The 23088-nt window shown below is 40.3% G+C and overlaps 1 pseudogene; it reads right to left on the bottom strand.

Moving 5' to 3' along the window:
• Positions 1-14211: 14211 nt before the first annotated feature.
• LOC103598764 lies at positions 14212-15186 on the bottom strand (annotated as a pseudogene).
• Positions 15187-23088: the final 7902 nt, after the last annotated feature.

Raw genomic sequence — 23088 nt, forward strand, 5'->3', positions numbered from 1 at the left:
GCTGTGAAGTTTTTTGGAGTAGAGGTGAAGTCTTTGACATCTTTCATTAGATTTCTTCCTAGTTATTCGATCTCTTTTGACGTTACTGCAAATGATAATGTTTTTTAAATTGTATTTTCCTGTTGTTTTTGTTTTATTGAAATACAACGGATTTTGGGCCGGCCCGGTGGCACACTGCTACAGTGCGCCGCTTGGGAGCGCGGCAGCGCTCCCGCCGAGGGTTCGGATCCCACATACAGACCGGTTCCCGCTCACTGGCTGAGCAAGGTGCGGGCGTAGCACCGAGGGTTGCGATCCCGTTGCCAGTCCGGTCCGGTGCGGGCGCGACACTGAAGGTTGCAATCCGTTGCCGGACACGAAAAAAGACAAAAAGGGAAAAAAAAAAAAATTGAACACATCCAAAAGAACTCCACATACATGGATGGTAAAAGTGTAAAAACATGAACAAGAAACATGCTTTTACACTTTTTTATATTTCTTGTGCATGTTTCCTCTTGGGAGGAAGGAGTTTGGGTGATACCACTGAGGAAACATATGAAAAAATCTTCTTTCCCCAAAATATTGAGTTTCTTTAGGAAAGAAAATAAACTAGAGCTAGTGTGGCAAAATGTTATCATTGAATACATACGGGTGAGGGTTAATGAGTGATTTTTATATTATAATCTACATTTTTTGTATATTCTAAATAGTCTTATTAAAAACAGGCAGAGAGAGAAGCTACATTTTCTATACTAATGTGTCAGTTATGAGCCCTGCTAGGCTGAAAATGTCTAAGGAAAGTCTTCTGTTTTGTCAATTTCCAAAATAATTGATTTGGGGCACTTTTTAAAAAAGAGTTTGTGGGATGAGGACTTTCTGAACACATTTAGAAAGCAGGGTTTTAATGGATGGTGGAAACCATCATTGAACATTCCATGTCATTATTAATCACACCACCCAAATGAAGACACAAACTTAAGATTATACAGTCTAAACTGTCACAGTTGTCCTTGAGTCCCAACCCCTGCTTGATAGTTGAGGTCAGGCAGTTTAGATCTGCAGGCGATCCAAGTCAGGAGCTGTGTCTGGGTTTCTCAATACCAAGCCAACTTTCAGAGATTCACTAAAAGGATTCATGGAAAAGGACTCATGAGACTCAGCATGTAGTTGTACTAGGGGCTAAGAAGTATTACATCAATTTTGTAAGAATACTCAGCCAAATCATAAGGGGAAGAGACACAGGTGGAGTCTGCGAGAATCCATGTGCAAGTCTCCTTATGCTCTCCCTCTCCTGTGAGGGGACACACAGAGCATCCAATTCCTGCAGCAATGAAAATGCGACAACATGTGTGTGATGTGTCTGCCGCAGGAAAGCCCTTTGAGGCTCGGTTTAGGGTTTGTACTGGAGTTAGTAGCGTAGGCACCTTCAGCCTATCATGTACCAAAAGTCCACATTCCCAGAAGGGAGCAGGTGCTCAGCATGAACCACATTGCTTCTACGAACAGTCTAGGGACAGAAAATACTCTTCTCAATTAGGTAATGTTAAGAACCCTCTCTAAAGCCAACCTCCCAGACTCCAGCCAGTGGCCAAGCTTCCAAGCAGGTCTTTCTAAAGATAGCAGTCTCAGGCCTTCTATGTTAACTCGTCTCTACACAGGAGAGTTGGCTGAGACCTCAGAAAATGGAATCAGAATCATTAGGGAAACCTATGGAATAGAATAATAAGGTGAAACCAACAAGGTGAAGCCTATTAAGGGAAAAGAAGAGTCTTGCATTAAAGTCCACAAGATTGATTACTAGTACTGGATGGAGGAGACCCAGGTTGACAGCAATTAATGTGAAAAATACTCAAGGGATTTGTTGTTCAATATCAATTAATAGTGTTAACTGAACCACTGGAAAATTAATAGAATCTTATTCTAAGTTGATGGGAGTGCCATGCTCAGACCAAAGGACATAGAATTCCCACGGTATCATGAAATGGTCAAACATCATTTGGAAAAATACATGTATTTCTAAGGTCCTTACTCTAATTCAGATATGAATAAGAGAAGTGCATTGAGTAGTGCTGGTTGCTAGTCTGACTGTAACATGAGAAATCCTAACACTTTTTATATGAGGTTTTGAAATTTTTTAAATGAGTCGTGGTTATTCTCTTTTGCTCTATTTGGCATACTTGGTACCAATGGTGGCAGCTTTAGGGAGGCAGATACAGAGTCAATATGAAAAGCAAATAGAACAGCCCAACAATGGAATTAGCTGACTAGGGCAGGAAAGCATTCTCCAATATTGGCAGTATTCACTCTGCTGGATGAATATTTATTTCTAGACCAGATGGGACTTTGAACCTGAAGATCAACAGATTTTAGTTATACTCTAAAATTCCCAACCTTATGGTTCTATTAATTAAGACATTTTCTATTATTCCTATGGCTTAGACTTCGCTGAATGAATAACCAAAATAAAACAAAAGTAATTTTGGCCTAATATCTCTGAATTTTATTTTGAATATCATATCCAGAACCAGCAGAATTTTTACAAGCACTGTGAGCTCATTTCATAACATTTCCTCATACAGACGGACCCTAAATTTGGAGACAAAACCATTTACGTTGGCTGTATTCACGCTTGAAATTTCCAACTCCACAATTAATCTTTAAAGATTATATGACAAACATCAAGTCAGTACCTCAGTTAAGAGCCCTGATAAATTTTAGATGTGATTTTAGAGAACACCACAAAGTTCTCTGGTTCCAATTGACCAGAATTCTTCAGATTAAGCATTAAAAATGTATTCCTCTGCACCTTGAAAATATGGTGATTTTCAGGAAATCCTATTAAAAACAAATATTCTCTGGGGAAAGTAATGCTTTAGCTAATGTCATGCAAACTAGGTCTGTCTAACCTTTTTGTATCATGTATGCTATCAGTAAAATATATATACATATATATATGTATTTGTGTCTATCTACCGTATGTATATATGCATTTATTTACATATATTCTCAACTCTCTTGACTCATTCTTATTCAAACTTACTTCCTTAAAACAACTCAGCTGCATCCCTAGTCACATCCAGCTTTCTGCCTACTCTGCAGTTATGCCTTGCTACTGCACTTGATTGGAGAAAAAAAAAAACACAACCGTAGAGAGAGTTTTCTCTTTAAATTCATGCTGCAAACCTCAAATGGGCTTTTAATGCAGCTGGACCATTAGACTGTTCTTCCTTGATCTATTCACTATCTCTAAAGTGCATTTCAAGTTTCAGTGTGCTATCAATAGCCTGAGGATCTTGATAGATACAGTTTCTGATACTGACACGAAACCTGAGATCCTGCATTTCTAACAAGCTTCTGGGTAATACTGACACTGCTGGCCTTTGAGTAGCAAGTCCCTAGATGACTATTTTATACCTTATCATCTCTCTTCAAACTTCTAACACCTCCTCCCCCATCCCTACTCCCAGCTAGCATCCTGCTTCCCATTGCCATGAGAAAGCCTTAGCAATCTGAAGAGGACTTCACAGACTCCACCACCTCATCGACATGCCCGCCAACATCTCGACCCATATATTCTGCCTTCCCACAAATAATAAATGTTCAAACATATGTTGCCTAAAAGTGAACCTCTGATGCTGCTGCCAAAATCTCTTTTACCATGTCCCATTTACCCACCTCAGCTGATGGCACAGTCTTTCTTCCAATTGCTTGGGTCAGAAGCCTTGAAGTAATCATTCTCATGTTCCTTTTTTCACATGCTAATTCCAATCTTCTTTTTGTTTTTTTGGATGTTTTTGCTGGCTGGCTAGTAAGAATTTCCAAACCCTTGACCTTGGTGTTATAAAACTACGCTCTAACCAACTGAGCTTCCCAACCAGCCCCTCTAATCCTTTTTTGAATCCTTTACTTTCAAAATATATCCACAGTCTGATCATTTCTCACCTTTTCCATTATTATCACCCACTCCAAGCCACCTGGATCACCATAATCACCTGCTGTAGCCTCCCTGCCTTTCTTCTTGCTCCCTCAGGGCCTATTTTCAATCCAACACTGACAGCATTCTTGTTAGATGTACCATATGTTATGGAGTGTAAGATGCCACCAACTGTAAGAAACAGACTTATTGTATGTACAAGTGACATCACCATGAACTTAACTATGACACTTTGCCTTAATAACAATCTTGTGCAAATCATCATTTTGTCACACCAGATTCTGTCTGCTTTGAAAATACTTTTAAAAATACCAGGATATTTGCTACTTTTTACTGTGTCCAGATTCATTGCTTGATGTAATGATATGCAATCCTTTCTCGTGTATATTAGGAAGAAAACACAAGTCCATCTATTTATGGGTTTATTTAATCTTTTAAAGCATTTACTTGGTTGTTGTGTTACACAAAATTATGGATTTTCAGCTAATCCTCCAAAAATGAACATTTATTTCACTAGTATAAAATTTACGCCCTACTGCTCTGTTTCCCTGACTTTCTGTTTCACTTTAACTTTTCATTTCAATACAAATTGTTGTATAATCTTTTGGAAGACATTTTTAAAAGCAGTTAAAATCAACAAGTCTAGTACTGATAATTTACAGTCTTGAGCTGAAGGGAAGAAAATAAGAAACTCCCTGAACTAGTTCCTCTGTGTTCAGGCAATGACAACCATGCCTGAATTGCACTTATCAGATGACTATTGTAAGACAGTTTATGCAAAGATAATCCCAATAGTGCAAATCTAAGACATGTAAAATGTGGAAAACTTGCATCTCAGAACAGATGAAATTCGTTAAGTCAGATCATGTCACTTCCGTACTCCAAACCGTCCAAGGCTCCCTACTGCTCTTGCCAGAGTCCTTACCTTGTCCTACAAGGTTTTTCGTGCACTCCCTGCCCCCAAACTCAGCAACTATATCTTTCTCTCAGAGGGTTTTTGTCATTTGAATCACCATGGGAGTATTTGGGACATTGCCATGGGCATATATATAGTTTAGATTTCTGAAATGTATTTATGTCCCTAACAGTCCTACATCGAGGTAAGGTACTTCTGTTTTCCCAGTGTAAGTGATGGCTTCCAGGAACTCTTCCATTGCCCACTGTGCTAACTCACATAGAGTCAGGACATGAGAATGAAAGGCCAGACAGTGTTTGATGATAAGAACATGTGCTATGGCTGTCATACCTGCAAGTACGTAGGTAGCGGGAGAGAAGCAGCCAGTGAAATGTAGGGCACCAGAAACTAGACTGTGGGAAAATCTAGTTCTAATCATCGAACATAAAAAATTGTAAGCAAAGGGGTTGGCTCACATCGATGCTTGACTAAACAGAACTTCTGTCCTATCAGGAATATACATGAAAATCAATTAAACAGTGCATACAATTAAACACTGAATGATATTTCAAGACTTTTTTTGTTTGTGATATTTTCTGGCTTTTTAAAGTTTGTAATTTGTTGTGATTTATTGTGTCATTCTATGTACATATCAAATTTTGAACCTAATTTTGTATTTGTAAATTTTAGTTCTTTCTCTTAAAGAGCCTACAATTGTATAAGTCTCAGGCGCTACAAAACTTGGATTGGCCCCTGCTCTGACACTTGCACCACAGCCACTACCCCATCCCTTCCCACACACATGCCATTAGCTCTAGCTGCACTGGCCTCTCTGCTGTTCCTCAGACAGTTCCAACATACCCTAGCCTCTCCGCTGATGGTTTCATCTGTCTGGAGTCCTTGTCTTCCAGACATCCACATCTCCTTTTGAAAGTCTCTTCCCAAAATTTACCTTCTTCATAAAGTCCTCCCTAAGCATTCCTTTTAAATACACAAGACTATTTCTATACATGTTTCTGAAACTTTTTACTCTGCTTTAATTTTCTCTTTGTTATAGCATTTTTGACATTCTAAGGTAGACAGATAAATTGGTCAATAGATAGATAGATGATAGATAGATAGATAGATAGATAGATAGATAGATAGATAGATAGAATCAATAAATAACCATGTTGAGGGCTGGCCCGTGGCTCACTCGGGAGAGTGTGGTGCTGATAACACCAAGGCCACAGGTTTGAATCCTATATAGGGATGGCCGGTTGGCTCACTGGCTGAGCGTGATAACACCAAGTCAAGGGTTAAGATCTCCTTACCAGTCATCTTTAAAAAAATAATAATAATAAAAATAAATAACCATGTTGTTGCACTTAGAATTTATTGCCTGACCCTCCACTAAAATATATACACTACACATTTGTTAAATGAATGAAACTCTTTTTATATCAAAATCTGTAAATTATTTACTTTGGTAACATGTACATGCATATACAGCCATTCATCACTTAATGACATGGATGCATTCTTAGAAGTGCTTGTTTGGCAATTTCGTCATTGTGGAACATCACAGTGTACTTATACAAAACTAGTTGGTATAGCCTACTATACAACTAGGCTATATGGTATAGCCTATGGCTCCTAGGCTACAAATCTGTACTGCATGTTACTATAGGCAACTGTAACACAATTGTAAGTATTTGCATATCTAAACATAGAAAACATACAGTAAAAATACAGCCTAAAAGATAAAAAATAGTACACCTGTATGGGGCACTTACCACGAATGGAAGTTACAGGACTCGAAGTTGCTCTGGATGAGTCAGTGGATGACTGGTGTGTGAATGTGAAGGCCTAGGACATTACTGCACACTACTGTAGACTTTATAAACACAGCAGTTAGGCTACAATTTTTTTTTTTTTTAAGTAATTGCACTACGGTGTTAAGATGGCTGTGGAGTTCTGGTCAAGATGGTGGAATAGACGGTCCCCAGTGTCACTCTCTCCCACAAATCAACCAATTTACAATTGTAAAAATGGAACAAAAGCCAAGCTAGGGCTGATGAAGCTCAGGGGAAGAGGAGAAGAGACCTATTGAGTTCATGAAGGGGGAGAAGTCACGATGAGAGAAAGAAAAAACTGCTCGGAGCATTTCGGGCTGTAGCTGCTTTAAGGCTGGAACTGCTGAACGTATGGAGCAGAAGCTGGCAGAAACCACAGCTGTGCCCTTGGATGAAGTTGCTTGGAGGCGGCAGGGGACAAGAGGGCCTCAGAGGCCCCCAGGATGGCAAGACCACTAATAGGTTTCTCATGGACTCACACAGGAGCAAGGAGCCAGAACAGCTGGAAAAGGAGAGCCATTTAGAGGCCAGTGAGTTATTACAAGGGACCAGCACAGGGCCTGTCCCATAGGAAGTGTTTGGAGCATGGGCAGTGGGGGAGATGGGCCCACCAGGAGAACACTGGGACACAGCAAGGACAGCTGACCTGCCCCCCCATCAGCACAGGACCACTGAGAGGAGACTGGTCAGGAATGCAGAATTGCATGGGGTGCAGTTTGATGAAAAGATTCAGGCTCAGATTAGAGTTTCTACACAATCCAGGTGCACCCATTTCTGGAGAGCCGGAAGTACCCGTAAGGTCAACCATTAAATCCTTCTTCCCTAGGGAAACAGCAGCAAAGCAGCAATTTAGCTCAACAACACAGCTCAAGTACTGGTTCCCACAGGAAGTTCCCCATTTTAGAAGTAAGCAAAGGACAAAAAATTAGGTCTGGCCCAGGCACACCACTAGTGCCTCAGGCTGCCAGGGGACATGAGGTATGGAGCTGGGGATGGACCCTCCTCCGCCCATATCCAGGCACACCACCAGCACCTCAGGCCCCTGTCTGGGGGCCCAGGGTATGGAGCCAGGGACTGGACCCCCTCCGCCCACAACCGGGCACACCACCACTGCCAAGGAGCATGCCAAAAACATCACCTCCATTTGTGTGGCCCACCACAGCCACCACAGTAACCACAGCTGCCATGAAAGTGGTTAAATGACACAACCACCATGCAGATGGTTCGCCAGCCTCTGGAGTGCATTGACACAAGGAGAGTCACCAGCAGAGACCAAAGGAAAGAATAGGATGTCTTTCTCCACAAAGCCCATTCCAGAGTGACAGAAGAAGTATCTGCTCTATGATAATATTGGGGGACCTGAACACACCTTTCCGCACTGGATAGATCATCTAGGCAACAAATCAACAGAGTAACCATTACTCTTTCAGAGGGAGGGAAGAAATCTAGGGTTATCAGTGTTGGGAGGGGGCAGGGAGAGGGGGATAGGGAGAGATAAGACAAGGGGTATAAAGAATAAGTACAATTTGTAACAATATACATACTAGTAATATTGATTTGACCACCATATGTCAACATTGAATCCCCAAAATATGTATAATCAATTATGATTCAATTAAAAATAAAAAGATGGCTGCATCGTCAATAGGTGATAGGAATTTTTCAGCTCCATCATAATCTTATAGGACTACAATTGCACATGAGTTCTGTTGTTGACTGTTCTAGGGTGTGTGACTACACACACACACTCTTATAGATAGATAACACCCTTTAAGCCAAAGCCAAAACAATTTCCCCTAGGCTCTATGCCTAAGGAAATTGTTCAAATTTCTATCTGAAGAAATTTGAAGCAATATGGCAGTCTGGGCCTAGGAATGTGAAAGTATGAAGAAAATGTGAATCTTCACTTGAAAAGCCCCAGGGAATTAGTGTAGTTTTCAGTTGTAGTAATTGGTTGCAGATTCCTACTACAGAGAAATGGCAGGAGGCTTTTTATAGTTAAAGAACTGCATGACAAAAGGCTTAAAATGCCTTTCAAATGAAGCTTCTCATAAACACAGCTCTTAGTTCAGGAAACCAGGGTATAATATCTTTCACCTTATTTAGAACAGTGAAGATGATGAGTATAGCAGAAAACATTGGAATGCTGTGAGCATTGGACACAAGCCAGACATTTGAAATGATTGTTCAATAACTTATTTCTTGCTTGGATTTTTTCGGGTTTTGTTTTGGTTTGGTTTGGTTTGGTTTCATTTTTTTCCTGAATGAGAGGTGAGGAGAGCCCTTTTCTATATCTTCATGATACAGTAGCATCAAAGACTTCGTTTCCATTTCAGTGTGGGAGGGGATGGCAACAGGATTCTCCCAGATGTTAACTTGGATTATACCTCATATGTTCACACTTTAGGAAAAATCTTCCTCCTTGTCGTCAGCAAAGCAAGTTACAGTTAATGTCTCTTATATCTTCGCTTGGCTCTCTGCTGTTTCAAGCAACTTCTATCACTGCGCAAAAGGCTGGATGAGAGGTCATGTTTTTCTTCTGGTTCAAACAAAAGAAAGATTTAGGCACAATGGTTTCATGCTGACTTAGCATGTTCCCTGGGGCACTTACATATTTTGTATACCAGTTCTGTGGAAATTTTAATTTTAAGGGCAAGTATCCTGTGTAGTAGGAAGAGAAAGAATTAACTGTTTTCTCCCGCTATACTCTCAACACTCAGTACTTCCAGAACATTTTTCTTCTGACATCACTCTCAACACAGAACATTTCTGTGACCCAGATGTATGGCATTTTTTCCACACTAACCAATTCAACACCATCTGGATGTCTTACTGTTTAGCTCAATTCTGACACTAGCTATCTGGATATAGCATTCAGATCCCACAGGTTGAGGGCTCAGTCCCACAATTTTGCTCCCTACTTCAGATGCCAATTGCAAGTGATGGAATTGCTAGTGGTGATTCCCAGGCAACCAACAACTTCTTTCTGACTCAGCTACAGACTGGAGGTTCCCATGACCCCCTTCTCAGGTTCAGTCATTTGCTAGAGTGGCTCACAGAACTTAGGGAAACATTTTACTTCACTTTACTAGTTCATTATGAAGGATGTTATAAAGGATATAGATGAACAGCCAGATAAAGTGGTACACAGGGTGAGGTATGGGGGAAGAGGTGAAGAGCCTCCATGCCCTATGTAGCATGTCACCCTCCTAGCACCTCCTTGTATTCAGCAACCCAGAAGCTATCCAAACACATAAGTTCAGGGATTTTTATGGTGGTTTAACCACATAGGCATGATCTATTATTAATTCAGTCTCCAGCCCCTCTCTCCTTCCCAGAGGATGCAGGCTAGGGCTGAATGATCCAAGCTTTTAATCATGACTTGGTCTTTCTGGTAACCAGTTCCCATCCAGGAGCCCACAAAGACTCACCTCATTAGAACAAAAGGTACCTCTATAATCCAGGAAATTCTGAGATATCAGGAGCTCTGTGCCAGGAACCAGAGTCAAAGACCAAATATCAGAAAAAAAAGATATACTTAGCACCCCTATCAGCCAGGAAATTACAATGGTTTTAGGAGCTCTGTGCCAGAAACTGGGGGCACAGATCAAATATATATATCTTGTTATATCACAATCATCTACAAGGATTAGTTGTAGTATAAAATGTGGGTGTCAGCATGGTAAACTATTTTATTCTTTATTTATAATATAAACATATATTTGTAGCTTTGATTTAGGTCTTATCTTGACCCTTAGCAATTGTCAGTGAGCTATAGTCTATTCACAGCGTGGTGGACTGACAGAGGGGACCTCCAATAGTCAAAAGGCTCACGTGATGGCTTGTGGGGCAAAAGGAGGAGGAGCCACATGTGCCAGGGCCTATGGGGTGGTCCTGTGGGGGTTGTTCCTTTGTTTATTCAAATGAACAAGCCATTATTTTTACTGCTTCCACCCTGGCCCCCACAGTCTATTCTCACCACGGCAACCAGAGAGATCCCATTGAAACCAAAATCATATCATTATCACTTCACTGATTCCCACCCTCCCTTTGCTTCTCATTTCACTCAGAGTAAAGGCAAAGTCTTCACAATGGCCAGCAAAGCCCTCCTTGATCTGACACATGCCCTCTTCTAACCTAGAATGCACTAGGCACATTCCCTCCTCAGGTCCTTTGCATTTGTTCTCCCCTCTGTCTGGAACTCTTTTCCCCCAGATTTTTTTAAGTTGCTCTCCTTCATCCTCTACAAGTCCTGCTCAGAAGTTACCTTCTCACTGAGGCTTACCCTGACCATCACATTTTAATTTGCACCCCAACACACACACACACATACACACAGTTAGATTTTTCCTACCCTGTTTAATTTTTTTCACAGCCTTTTATCACTATCTAACATTCTCTTATATTTTGAATAATTATTTTGTTTATTGTCTGTCTTCTCTAGTAGAATGTAAACTCCAAAAGGGCACTGATTTTTGCCTTGTTTGTGGTGTTTGCTGCTCTAATCCAAGCCCCTGGATTATAACTTGGAATACAGTCAAAGTGAGCACTCATACTGGTTTGCCAGGACAGTTCCAATTATGCCTAATGTCTTGGCATGATTATTAATGGCACCCCCTTTATTGTTCAAAGTGTTGAATGATTAATTTATGATCACTGTACACAGAAAAAATGCTCAGTCAATTGAGAGGTTGCTCCCTCAGGGGTACAGCCTTCTCCAGTTTGGTTCAGGTGAAGTCAGTACTGGTAGCAGAATACCCACTGATATGAAGCAGCCAAGACTCATAAATTGTGGTAGAGAAGAACAGTTGGCATCTGGAACGTCAGTCTTTGGACTGTGGTCCACTGGTCCCTGATATCCAGGAGCAAAGTTCCAATCTCCAACAAAGACCACATGGAGTCACTGATTATATTAGTCTGATCCTGTTGCTTATAACAGAACAGCTGAAACTGGATAATTTATAAAGAAATGAAATTTATTTCTGACAGTTTTGGAGGCTGGGAAGTCCAAGGTCCAGGGAACACATTTGGTCAGGGCCTTCTTCTTTGTGGTGACTCTCTACAGAGGTACAGGGTATCACATGGTGAGAATGACCTGAGCAAGAACTACCCTTCTCACTTGCCTTCTTTATAAAGCCATCAAAACCACACCCACTGGGCTGGCCCATGGCTCACTCAGGAGAGTGTGGTGCTGATAACACCAAGCCCACAGGTTCAGATCCCATATACGGATGGCCGTTAGCTCACTGGCTGAGCATGGTGCTCACAACACCATGTCAAGGGTTAAGATCCCCTCACTGGTCATCTTTTTTAAAAAAATAAGAATAATAATAATAAAAGGAAAAAAGAATCATGCCCATTACTCCACGAATGGATCAATCCATTCAGGAAGTCACAGTCCTCACAATCCAATCACCTCTTAAAGGCCTTCCCTTTCAAATACCATAATTGGATTTCCCACCCTCTTAACATTGTTACGATGAAGATCAAATTTCCAATACGTTAACTTAAGAAGGACGCATTTGACCCATAGCACTGCTCCTGAAAGAAAACCTGGGAACTAGATGGTTGACCAGAAATGTAGAATAGCATCTAAAGCAGAAATCCAGCTTTGTAAACTGGGGCTAAAGAGGGAATAGCCAGGTAATTATAAGTTCAGTTAAAAATTCAGCTAACAAAAAGGATTATTTTTTCCCTAAAAAATGTATTTATTTTTGATTATACATATTTATGGGGTACAGAGTTGACTATCAGTATTTGTGTACAGTATGTGATGATTAAATCAATATTATTAGCATGTTCATCATTACAAATTGTAATCACTCTTTGTGTCCCTTGCCCAATCACTCCCTAATCCCTTTCTCACTCTCCCTTTCCCACCTCCAATAACTATAGGTCTGTTCTCTCCTGAAAGAAAGAAAGAAAGACCACAACAAAAAGGATTCTTAACACTTTACTCTCTTGAACAAACACTTTGAACCCTTTAAATATAGTCGGAATCATTTTCTTAATGAATGCTGTGGCTCCTGATGGGGTTCAGGACATGCCACCCCAAAATATGGCATTTTAGCATCTGTGGAAACAGCAGAAGAGGCCATAGAAACTAGAGGGAATTCCCCTCACCCCTTTTCCCCTGAATCAGCCCATAAAAGCTAGCTGCCGTTTTCCTGAATATAGGTCATAAGACTCTCATTCCAGAGGTATACTGCCCTATACCCAGAGGGATGAAATCTCACACAGGGATGCCAAGGAGAATCTGAACAAACAGGCCTTGCTAATGTTAACCTAAAAGAAACTGAGGTTGAACATATAAAGCACAGGATTTATTAAGCCAATATGACAATTGCAACTGGGGAAATGCATAGGTCAGTTCACCCTGAGAAATGCACTTCAAAGAGGGTCAACAGAGCTTAGCATTCTAGAACCACAAAAAGAGGAAAAATCAGAGAGAGAGAGAGAGAACAGCTCCACCTTACCACTTCATCAGTTCTTATATTGGTTGTACATGACATATAGATTTGGGATTATTACTAGGTTACATACTACATGCAGGGATCTAGAGTTAGGGTTGCAAGAAGCATTCTATGTTAATTTATGCCTTTCTGGTGCCATCATGTCTGCTTCTAAGTAAAAATGGTCGTATGATAATGTTTTCCAGTACAGGTAGACATGACTACTGAGTTATCCCAGATTTCTCAAGGCGCTATAATTTAGCTGACCTAAATTATCTGCTAGTCAGAGCAGATTCTTTTCTGTTATCACTAAGTTCACCACAACGCCCCCCTCCCTCAGTTTATTACCATTAGATTACATCCCCATTTTGTCCAATCATGTTTCTTCACAACTATTCACTTCTTTATTAGATTTTTTTTCACAGGAATATACAAATGCCTTTCATTATGAATTTCTACCACTTGCAACAACGTGGATGAGCCTGGAGAAAATTATTATAAGTGAAACAACCAGGTACAGAAAGAGAAATACCACATGGTCTCACTCATAACCAGGAACTGAATCCATAAATAAATAAATAAATGAACAGTAAAGACAAACAGAGAGAAAGAAAGAAACAACAACCACAGTAATAGGTTGAACTTTTAGAAAACTAGAGGTGGAAAAAGGGAGAGGAGGGGGGAGGGAGGGGGGCTAATGAGGAATTGGTCAATGGACACAAAGGATGATTGTGTATTGTAATGATGAATAAGCTAACTATCCTGATCTAACCATCACACATTGTACACGGTTATTGAAAATCGACATTGTACCCCCCACGTATGTATAATAAATTACTTTAAAAAAATAAAATAATAAAACAGCACCACCAATTAAAAATAAATAAATAAATACATAAACAAAAATTTTTTAAAAATACAAATACAAAATAAAATGAATTATCTGTAGGCATGGACAATGACATCAGTAAACTATTATATATTATCAACTGAAACCAGTAACTGATGGTTATAGTGATTTTCTTAAACATCAGCCAGACTTCTTTCATTTTCTCCAATCAACTTCTCTGAAGTTATTGGTGAGGAACACTGTCTTGAGCTTCCTGTCACAGCTCATTAATAATGGTAAAGCACTATTCTAGGAATTAGAACCATGTCTTTATGACGGTTCTTTTGATTATCACCAAAACCTGGAGTTTTGACTGCTACAACTTAAAGATCAACTTTTAGCCTTTGCAAAACAAGTGTACTTAGAGTTTCTCCATCAACATCTTCAACAATTGTGACCAAGGGATTATGGTGAGTATTGGCAATTTCAAGAACAGGTACAATAGACTGGACACTGACAATTTCCTTTTCATTCAATAGAACATAGGCATCCTGGAATTCACATTTCTGACCTTATGATGTATTAATAAAGTATGGAGAAATATAGCCTCATCAAACTTTATGCCCTCAATAAATTCTAATTATCATTCATTTTTTTCCATCCTTTACTGTGATGACACCCTTTCTTCCAACCTTTTTCATTGCATCAGAAATGATGTTGCCAATTTCTTTGTCTCTGACAAAATCATAGCAATGTGAGCAGTTCCTTTCGGGGTGGTCACAGGTTTAGACTGCTTCTTAAATTCAGCAACTACAGCATCAACAGCTAACATCACATCTCTCCTGATTTCCACTGGATTAACACCTTTGCTCATCTTCTCGAAGCCTTCCTTGGCAGTAGAGCTTGCCATACAGGAGCAGTTGTAGTGCAATCACCAGCCTCTTCATTTGTATTATCGGCAACAGGTTGAACAAGTTTAGCTCCAATATTCTTATATTTATCCATTAAGTCAATTGACTTTGCAACAGTTACACTGTTTTTTGTTACTTTGGGACTTCCCCAACTCTGTTCAAAAATCACTGTTCTTCCCTTTGGCCCCATTGTAAGGGCTACGGCATTGGCTAAGAGTTCTACACCTTGAATCATTAAGGCTCGGGCAACTGCATCAAGCTTTCCATCTTTGTCATAAGCCCAAGTGAGATGAGGAGCCAGTACCCTGGACGCTCTCTCAACTGGCAAAGGATTGTGGGTAATCGAAGCATTTCTGAGGGGCAACAGAAGGTCCCTGTGTGCTGCGCAGCAGGCCTTCCACAGCAAGTGAGGGCCTTCATCAGATTTAGCATAAAATATATACAGTTTTTCCTGGATCTTTGTGTCTTCATTTTTGAAGGCTCCCGTGACATATAAAATTTGTATTAAATAAATGTGTATGCTTTCCTCTTGTTAATCTGTCTTTTTTTTTTTTTCCTTTTTTGTCTTTTTTCGTGTCCGGCAACGGATCGCAACCCTCAGTGTCACGCCCGTACCGGACCGGGACCGGCAACAGGATCGCAACCCTCGGTGCTGCGCCCGCACCTTGCTCAGCCAGTGAGCGGGAACCGGTCTGTATGTGGGATCCGAACCCTCGGCGGGAGCGCCACCACGCTCCCAAGCAGCGCACTGTAGCAGTGCGCCACCGGGCCGGCCCCTAATCTGTCTTTTTTTATGGGTTTTTTCATCCATGAACCTTGCAATGAGTGAGGAAAGAAATCTTTTCTTTCCTACACTCCTCTTCTATTTACATTATTACCCTTTCTTCAAAATATATATCAGAATATATTTTAACATATATATTTCACTTTGACATCTGTTATTCCCTGTATTAGTTTTCTATTGCTGACTTAATGACTTGCCACAAAGTTAGCAGCTTTAAGCAACACAAATTTGCTTTTTTTTTTTTCTAAAGATGACTGGTAAGGGGATCTTAACCCTTGACTGGGTGTTGTCAGCACCACGCTCACCCAATGAGCTAACCGGCCATCCCTATATGGGATCTGAACCCGGGGCCTTGGTGTTATCAGCACCGCACTCTCCTGAGTAAGCCACAGGCCGGCCTATGCTTTTTTTTTCTTTTTTTTTTTAAGATGAATGGTAAGGGGATCCCAACCCTTGACTTGGTGTTGTCAGCACCATGCTCTCCCAAGTGAGTGAACCAGCCATCCCTACACGGGGATCCGAACCTGTGGCCCTGGTGATATCAGCACCACACTCTCCCAAGTGACCCACGGGCTGGCCCATAACACAAATTTTCTATTTCGCAGTTCTGTAGGCCAAAAGCACAGGTAAGATCAGCAAGTTTCTCTGTTCTGGATCCCAGAAGGCTGAAAGCAAGGTATTGTTGGCCAGCATGGACACTTATCTGGAGGCTCTGAGAGATATTCCCCTTCTGGGCTTATTCAAGTTTTCAGCAGAATTCAGTTCCATGCTGTTATAGAGCTGAGATCTCAATTTCCTTGCTGGCTGGTGTCCAGGAGTCATCATTCTCAGCTTCTAGAGGCTGCTTACATTCCCTGGTTTGTAGTCCACTTCACCGTTAAAGCCAGCAACAATGGGTTGTGTGTTCCTCTCACACTTTGAATCTCTCTGAACTCCCCTTCTACATATCTTTCCTCTATTCTTCACTTCCACTGCATCTCTCTGGCTGACTTTTCTGCCTTCCTCTTCTGTTTTTCTAGGTCCATTTGATTACATTGGGCCCACACAGATAATCCAGGATATTCTCCCTATTTTAAAGTTAATTGATTAGTGGCCTGGCCTGTGGCTCACTTGGGAGAGTGTGGTGCTTATAACACCAAGGCCACAGGTTCGGATCCCATGTAGGGATGGCCAGTTAGCTCACTTGGGAGAGCGTGGTGCTGACAACACCAAGTCAAGGGTTATAAGATCCCCTTACTGGTCATCTTTAAAAAAAAAAAAAAGTTAATTGATTAGTAACTGTAATTACACCTGCAAAGTCCCTTTACAGCAATACCTAGAAAGTGTTTGATTGAGTAACCAGAAAAAGGGAATCTTGGGGTAGGGGTGGGGGGAGCTTTAGGATTCTAACACATTCATCTTGTTTTTGAAAATGTACACTTTTCAAAATGTTTATGGGCTGGCCCGTGGCTCACTCAGGAGACTGTGGTGCTGATAATACCAAGGCCACAGGTTCGGATTCCATATAGGTATGGCCGATTCGCTCACTGGGTGAGCGTGGTGCTGAAAACACCAAGTCAAGGGTTAAGATCCCCTTACTGGTCATCTTTAAAAAAAAAAATGTTTATTATCAGAGACTTGAGGTTTCTTTTCTTGTATGAGGGCATCCTCGCCTTGCAGCTACCAAATTATGCCTGTCAAGGTGATAAAATGGGTGGGCAGAATCTTGGCTTATACTTAGAGAATAAAAGAGAACCAATAAAACTTGTATGGTAAGAACTGAGGTGTGAGAGTCTCCTATTTCTGGCTGGTCCTCCCTCCTTCATCCCTTCCTACTGGCAGAATGTTTAACAAATAGCAAAATCATATAGTAAAAACAAATGTCCAAGTCTCTTATTTCCAAGACAGGGTAAATGGGTAGGAAGATATGTACAGTGCTCAGGAAAACCCAGCACAAGAGCATAATTATTAAAATGGTGCATCTGGGAAATGGAGGTGGGAGAATTCCACAAAACTGAAACCGATTGGATGTGAATGGTGACAAGGTTAATATCGGTGATGATGCTGAAACTGCTGATGTAACTCCTTCCTGGAGCTAGAATAGATCTAAGGCAGTCATTCTCCAAATGTGATCCCTGGACCGTCAGCATCAGCATCCCCTGGGAACTTCTTAGAAAGTAAATTCTAGGGCCCCATCTCAGACCTATTGAATTGGAAACCCTGGGGGTAGAGCCTAGTAGTCTGTATTTTAATAATTCTGATGCAAACTGAAGGGATTTCAAAAATGATTTCAATGGATTCAAAAGTAGTTTCCCTTTCTTTTTTTGTGTGTGTGTGTGTGTGTGTGTGTGTGTGTGTGTGTGTGACTGGTAAGAGGATCGTCGTAACCCTCAGCTTGGTGTCATCCGCACCGCGCTCAGCCAGTGAGTGCACCGGCCATCCCTATGTAGAATCCAAACCGGCAGCCTCAGCACTCCCAGCGCCGCAGCGATCCCAGCGCCTCAGCGATCCCAGCCCCGCACTCTCCCGAGTGAGCCACCAGGGGGCCAGCCCATGAAGGAGGTACAGTTATAAAGTAAAAACATCAGAGTCTGACTTGCCTTTTATGTATAAACTGTTTTAGTTATTTTCTAAAATCTGGGCATAGAATGTAAACAAAGCACAGTTCCCTAACACTAAATTTGACCATTTCTTCAAACAGTAGTTTTTACTGCCCAGAACCTCTGGGGACATTTTTAAACTACAGCAATCTAGGGTTATACTTAGTGCCCTGGGTCAAGAATATTTATGTTTTGAAAAATCTCTTACAAGAGATTCTGACAACTTCACCATTTCTATCCTACTGGTAAAAGCCACTTAGGAAAGAATGTTAACTTCAGCATTCCACCCAGATTTCCAACCTGAGTTGAATATATTCCTAAATCATTTGACTGAAACCCTTTAGATCTGTCAGTGTTTTACTCAAGACCCAGGGTGTGGAAGGCAGTGTTGTCGATTTGGCTGCTAAATGGCAAATACTGAATAAAATTAAATCCTTAAACAGCAAGTGAGCCCTGTCTCTACAAAGTGAGCTTCTCCTTTGGCTGAATTTGGATGTGAGGCTGGCAAGGGGCCTGGCTTATCAGAGAGTGGATGAATTTATTGCAAGTGAATGCAGCAGGCAGAGGGAGAAGAAGGGGTCAAGGACATGGTTGAACTTCTACTTCTGCTTGGCCTCTAAAAAGAGAAAAATGAACTATGTTTAGAGGAATCGAGGTTTCATCCTCTTTATCCTTCCTTGTTAAATGATTGACTCCCTTTTTTCTGAGACCATAAGCTTTTGTTTTGGGTTTTTTTGTGTGTGTTTTGTTTGTTTGGTTGGTTGGTTAGTTGGTTGGTTGGTTGATCTGGAAGCTCTAAGACCAAAAAAATGGCTTTTCTTGATGTTTTGTATGTACATCTTAACAAACTCAAGTAGCCACTCTTGAAACATGCTCTTTGAGGGCACCCTAGCTGACATTTTCAAATTCTGTCAGTTTGGGCAAGCCACTTAGTATCTCAGTACCTCATCTGTAAAATGTAGATATAATAGTTCTTACATCATAGGGTCATTTTAAGGATTAAATGACTTCATAAATGTCAAGCACTTAGAACCATGCCCAGCATTATATAGGCACAGAACAAATAAAAATTATTGCTGCTGTAGTGGTGATTGCTTTCTGTAAAGGGTTAAAAATAGAAAATAGTTTACCCCATGCCGGCCAGCCGTTAAAAAAAAAAAAAAAAAAATTAAAAAGGGCCAGCCCGTGGCTCACTAGGGAGAGTCTGCTGCTGCTAACACCAAGGCCACAGGTTTGGATCCCATATAGGGATGGCCAGTTAGCTCACTGGGAGAGCGTGGTGCTGACAACACTAAGTCAAGGGGTAAGATCCCCTTAATGGTCATCTTAAAAGAAAAAAAAAAGAAAGAAAAGAAAATGGTTTACATAGTCCTTTTACAACGGGCATATTAGAAACTATAGCTAATGGATATAGCATGACAGCTTGGGATTAGAAAGTTCTTGTTAAAATTGTATTAACAACAGCCCAACATAGCTTCAAGAATTTCCTGAGGCCGCCACCACTATCTCAATGAAAAATTTAAATAACAACATCCCAATAGGTCTAGATATGTTAATTGGAGAAGGAGCTTATACTAACCCTCAGCCTCAAACCCAGATTATAGATTTAAAGAATTGTTTCTTTAACATTCCCCTGCATGAAAATGATAGGGAAAAATTTGAATTTTCCCTCCGTAGCACTAATCCTGGGGCTCCTTTATAAAGATATCAATGGAAAGTCCTCCCCCGAAGTATGATTAACAGTCCCGGTATTTGTCAAGATTTTGTAGATTGTGCTTTACACTCTACTCGTATGGCTTTTCCAGATGCCTTGATTTATCATTACATGGAGATATTCTCATTGCTCATCCAGACTTTAATGTACTTTCTCCAACTCAAAATAAAACTCAAATTAAAAATAGACCCACATATACTTCTAAGGCCTTTCAACTATTTTGTGATAATTGGAATATTAAACATGTTACAAGAATCCCATATAACCCCACTGGCCAGGCAATTGTTGGAAGAGCTAATGGCCTTCATAAATTTCAATTAAATAAACAAAAGAGGGGTAATACAGATATAGGAATTGCCCCTCTGAAAGAAAGTGAACCTAGATGCCAGGTACCATTCAAGCTTTATTAAAGAAAGAAATCTGCTGGGCTGTGCTCAGAGTGGCACAGGGCCCATGGCTGCCCTGAAAATGGTGGACAGCCCCAACAATGGGTTTGTGAGAGTTTATATTAGCTTTTGGGCACAAAATGTACGAGGGGAGGGACCATTAGGTTGATGTGAGTGTGTGGAGAACTGCAACGCTGCAGAAGCCGGAAGGTTGTTTCTAAGTCAGGAGGCTTCTTGCAAAGGGAAGGGGGGAGGGGAGGGGAGGAAGTGGGCGGTGCCATTTTGTACTTGGGCTTGTCTAAAGTGGCGCTGGTTATGTTGCAGATCTATTACCCTTAAGAACAGATATTAAAGCCTTTATTCACGTTAAATTTTTAAATTGTAATTCTCAAAATTTAACAGCTGTCAAATGACATTTTATCCCACTGAGGAAAGACCTAAACCATTGGTTTTATATCATCATCCACTACAAGGACTACAATGGTTGGGGCCAGTTGAACTACCAACACGGGGGAGAGGTTAAGTTTCTGTTCTTTCTCCTACAGGCCCCCTTTGGATACCAGCAAAGTCCATTCGCCCATATCATGTGGCACCATGCGGGCTAGAAACCACCAGAACTTCAGACACCAGTAAGTCTGTTTCTAGCCATGCTTGCTCATGTAACTATAAATTCCTAAGGTCCAAAGGTAACATGCCTGTTCATAATATATGGGCTTTTTCTTTTTATTCAGCCTTCCATAAGTAATATTTATTGGACCCATATTTTGAATCCTTCTGTTTTTGATCTGCTTACTTGGGGTGATACTGCTTACATTGGAGGTGATTGGCCCCCTCCCTCAGGCCCTCTTGAAGAATGTGGACAATTCTGCTATAAATTAGGATACAATGAAGGGTGGCATAAACTTGCCCATGATTGGTATTTCCTCACTGACAAATTACCCATTTGTATTACACCCAATTAGACTAATAATAATTTATGTATTCCTTTCTCTCCTCACTGGTACATGAATTATATTTTTAAAAAAATCCAGGTCAACTTTTAGCATTAAAACATTAATTGTTTATTTCTACTGCAGGAGTTCCAGGGGTTTTTTGACGTGGAAAAGATCGTGCTAAGCCTAATATTCCTATCTGTTCCCATCCCTGGATTTCCATAGAAGATGGTAGAAATTTAGACTGGGTCTCTTGCCGTTCCATTAATTTTACTGAAAAAACATTACTTAATAATATTCCATTGGAAAATTGGGGACCACAAAATTTATTAGTACTTCATTCCAACACTACTTGGAATTACACTTTTCCTTTTAATTATTCCAGATCCGCTTATAATTGGAATCCAGTTGCAGCTGGTCCAATTTTAAGATTAAGATATGATTCTTACTATCCCCTTAAAATGACAATTTGGCATCTCGCTATCCCATTTTTCCCTCACATAATTAGACAAGGACAATTTCAAATTACAAATTTTAAATTAAGATGGATAGCACAAGATAATATCAATTCAGTTATGATTTGTACCTCTTGTCCTTATATATTTGCTATGATATCTAGAAATTTCTCTTTCTCCTTTACTTCTGAATTTAATATTATTCTCCCGGCTAATTTTACGTGGTTCACTCCTTGCATCACTCATTTTAATGTTACTACTCTTAATATATCATATTTTTTTATACTAAAACAGAGAGCAGAAGTTTGGTTACCTGTTAACCTCACACAACAATGGATGGGGGATTCTGCCCCAGAGCAAGTCACCTCTGCTCTAGCGCGAGTTCACTGTAAGAGATTCTTGGACATCCTTACCACTTCCATAATCACTGCTACAGCTATTGATGCCACAGCAGCAATTGTCATTATGGCTTTAACTCATTCTATTCAAACTGCACAAAAAATGAATGATTATTTTCAAAATGTAACTTCTGAGTTCCTTTCTCAAACTAAAATTGCTTCCACCATCGACTCCAATTCCTTTATTCTTTCTGATTCTTTTTAATAATTAAAAGGGGGGAAATGTAGAGGGTTAAAAATCTTGATTCTCATTTGATTTTTAGACAGGGTTCTTTAGCTATAAACCTTACGGGACAAAAGTCCTTAGCTAAGAGGCAACGGCCTACAGCTAGTGGGCAAAAAGCCCATCTAGTCAGTTCTAATCAAATGTATGTCGATTCTCAGTTGATTTTTTGGTATAGGGCTTTTAGATAATGCGCATATGGGGCAAAAGTCCTTGGTTAGAAGGCAACAGCCTACAGCTAGCAGGCAAAAGCCCATCTAATCAATTCTAATTACTGTTTAGGGGTGGGATTATGAATTTTGATTATTTAACATACTAATTGTTGTTAAAATATGTTGAAAGAATTGCTGTAGGGAAAAATGTGAAAAAAGTGTTTGCTAAGGGCAAGCTATTTGTTGGTGGAAACTTTAGAGACAATTATAGTTAGATTTAATCATAAGAATGTAACTTTTGCTTAAATCATTTAAGGAGAGAGGTTATATTTTAGATTAGATAATGATCACAGCTTGATCAACTTAGGTTTTCACAAATTGTATTTTGTAATGTCATGTTAATTTAAATGATGTTACTAGTTTCTATTGTTTAAGCTATACTTAGTCGTAGATAACTTTTGTCACATTACACGTCTTTGTGTTCTTTTGAAATGATTGAATTAACTGATTTTTCTTGTGAAACTTCCTTGTCTTTGCAATAAAAACAGAAGCTAACTTTGAATCTGGGCTGTACCCAGTTTCTCCTTCTAACAAAGGAGTTGCTGACGTGCAGTTTCTTTGGGCTTCTCG

Source organism: Galeopterus variegatus, unplaced genomic scaffold (assembly GCF_000696425.1).
Source record: "Galeopterus variegatus unplaced genomic scaffold, G_variegatus-3.0.2 Scaffold2729, whole genome shotgun sequence".
NCBI classification, from domain to species: domain Eukaryota; kingdom Metazoa; phylum Chordata; class Mammalia; order Dermoptera; family Cynocephalidae; genus Galeopterus; species Galeopterus variegatus.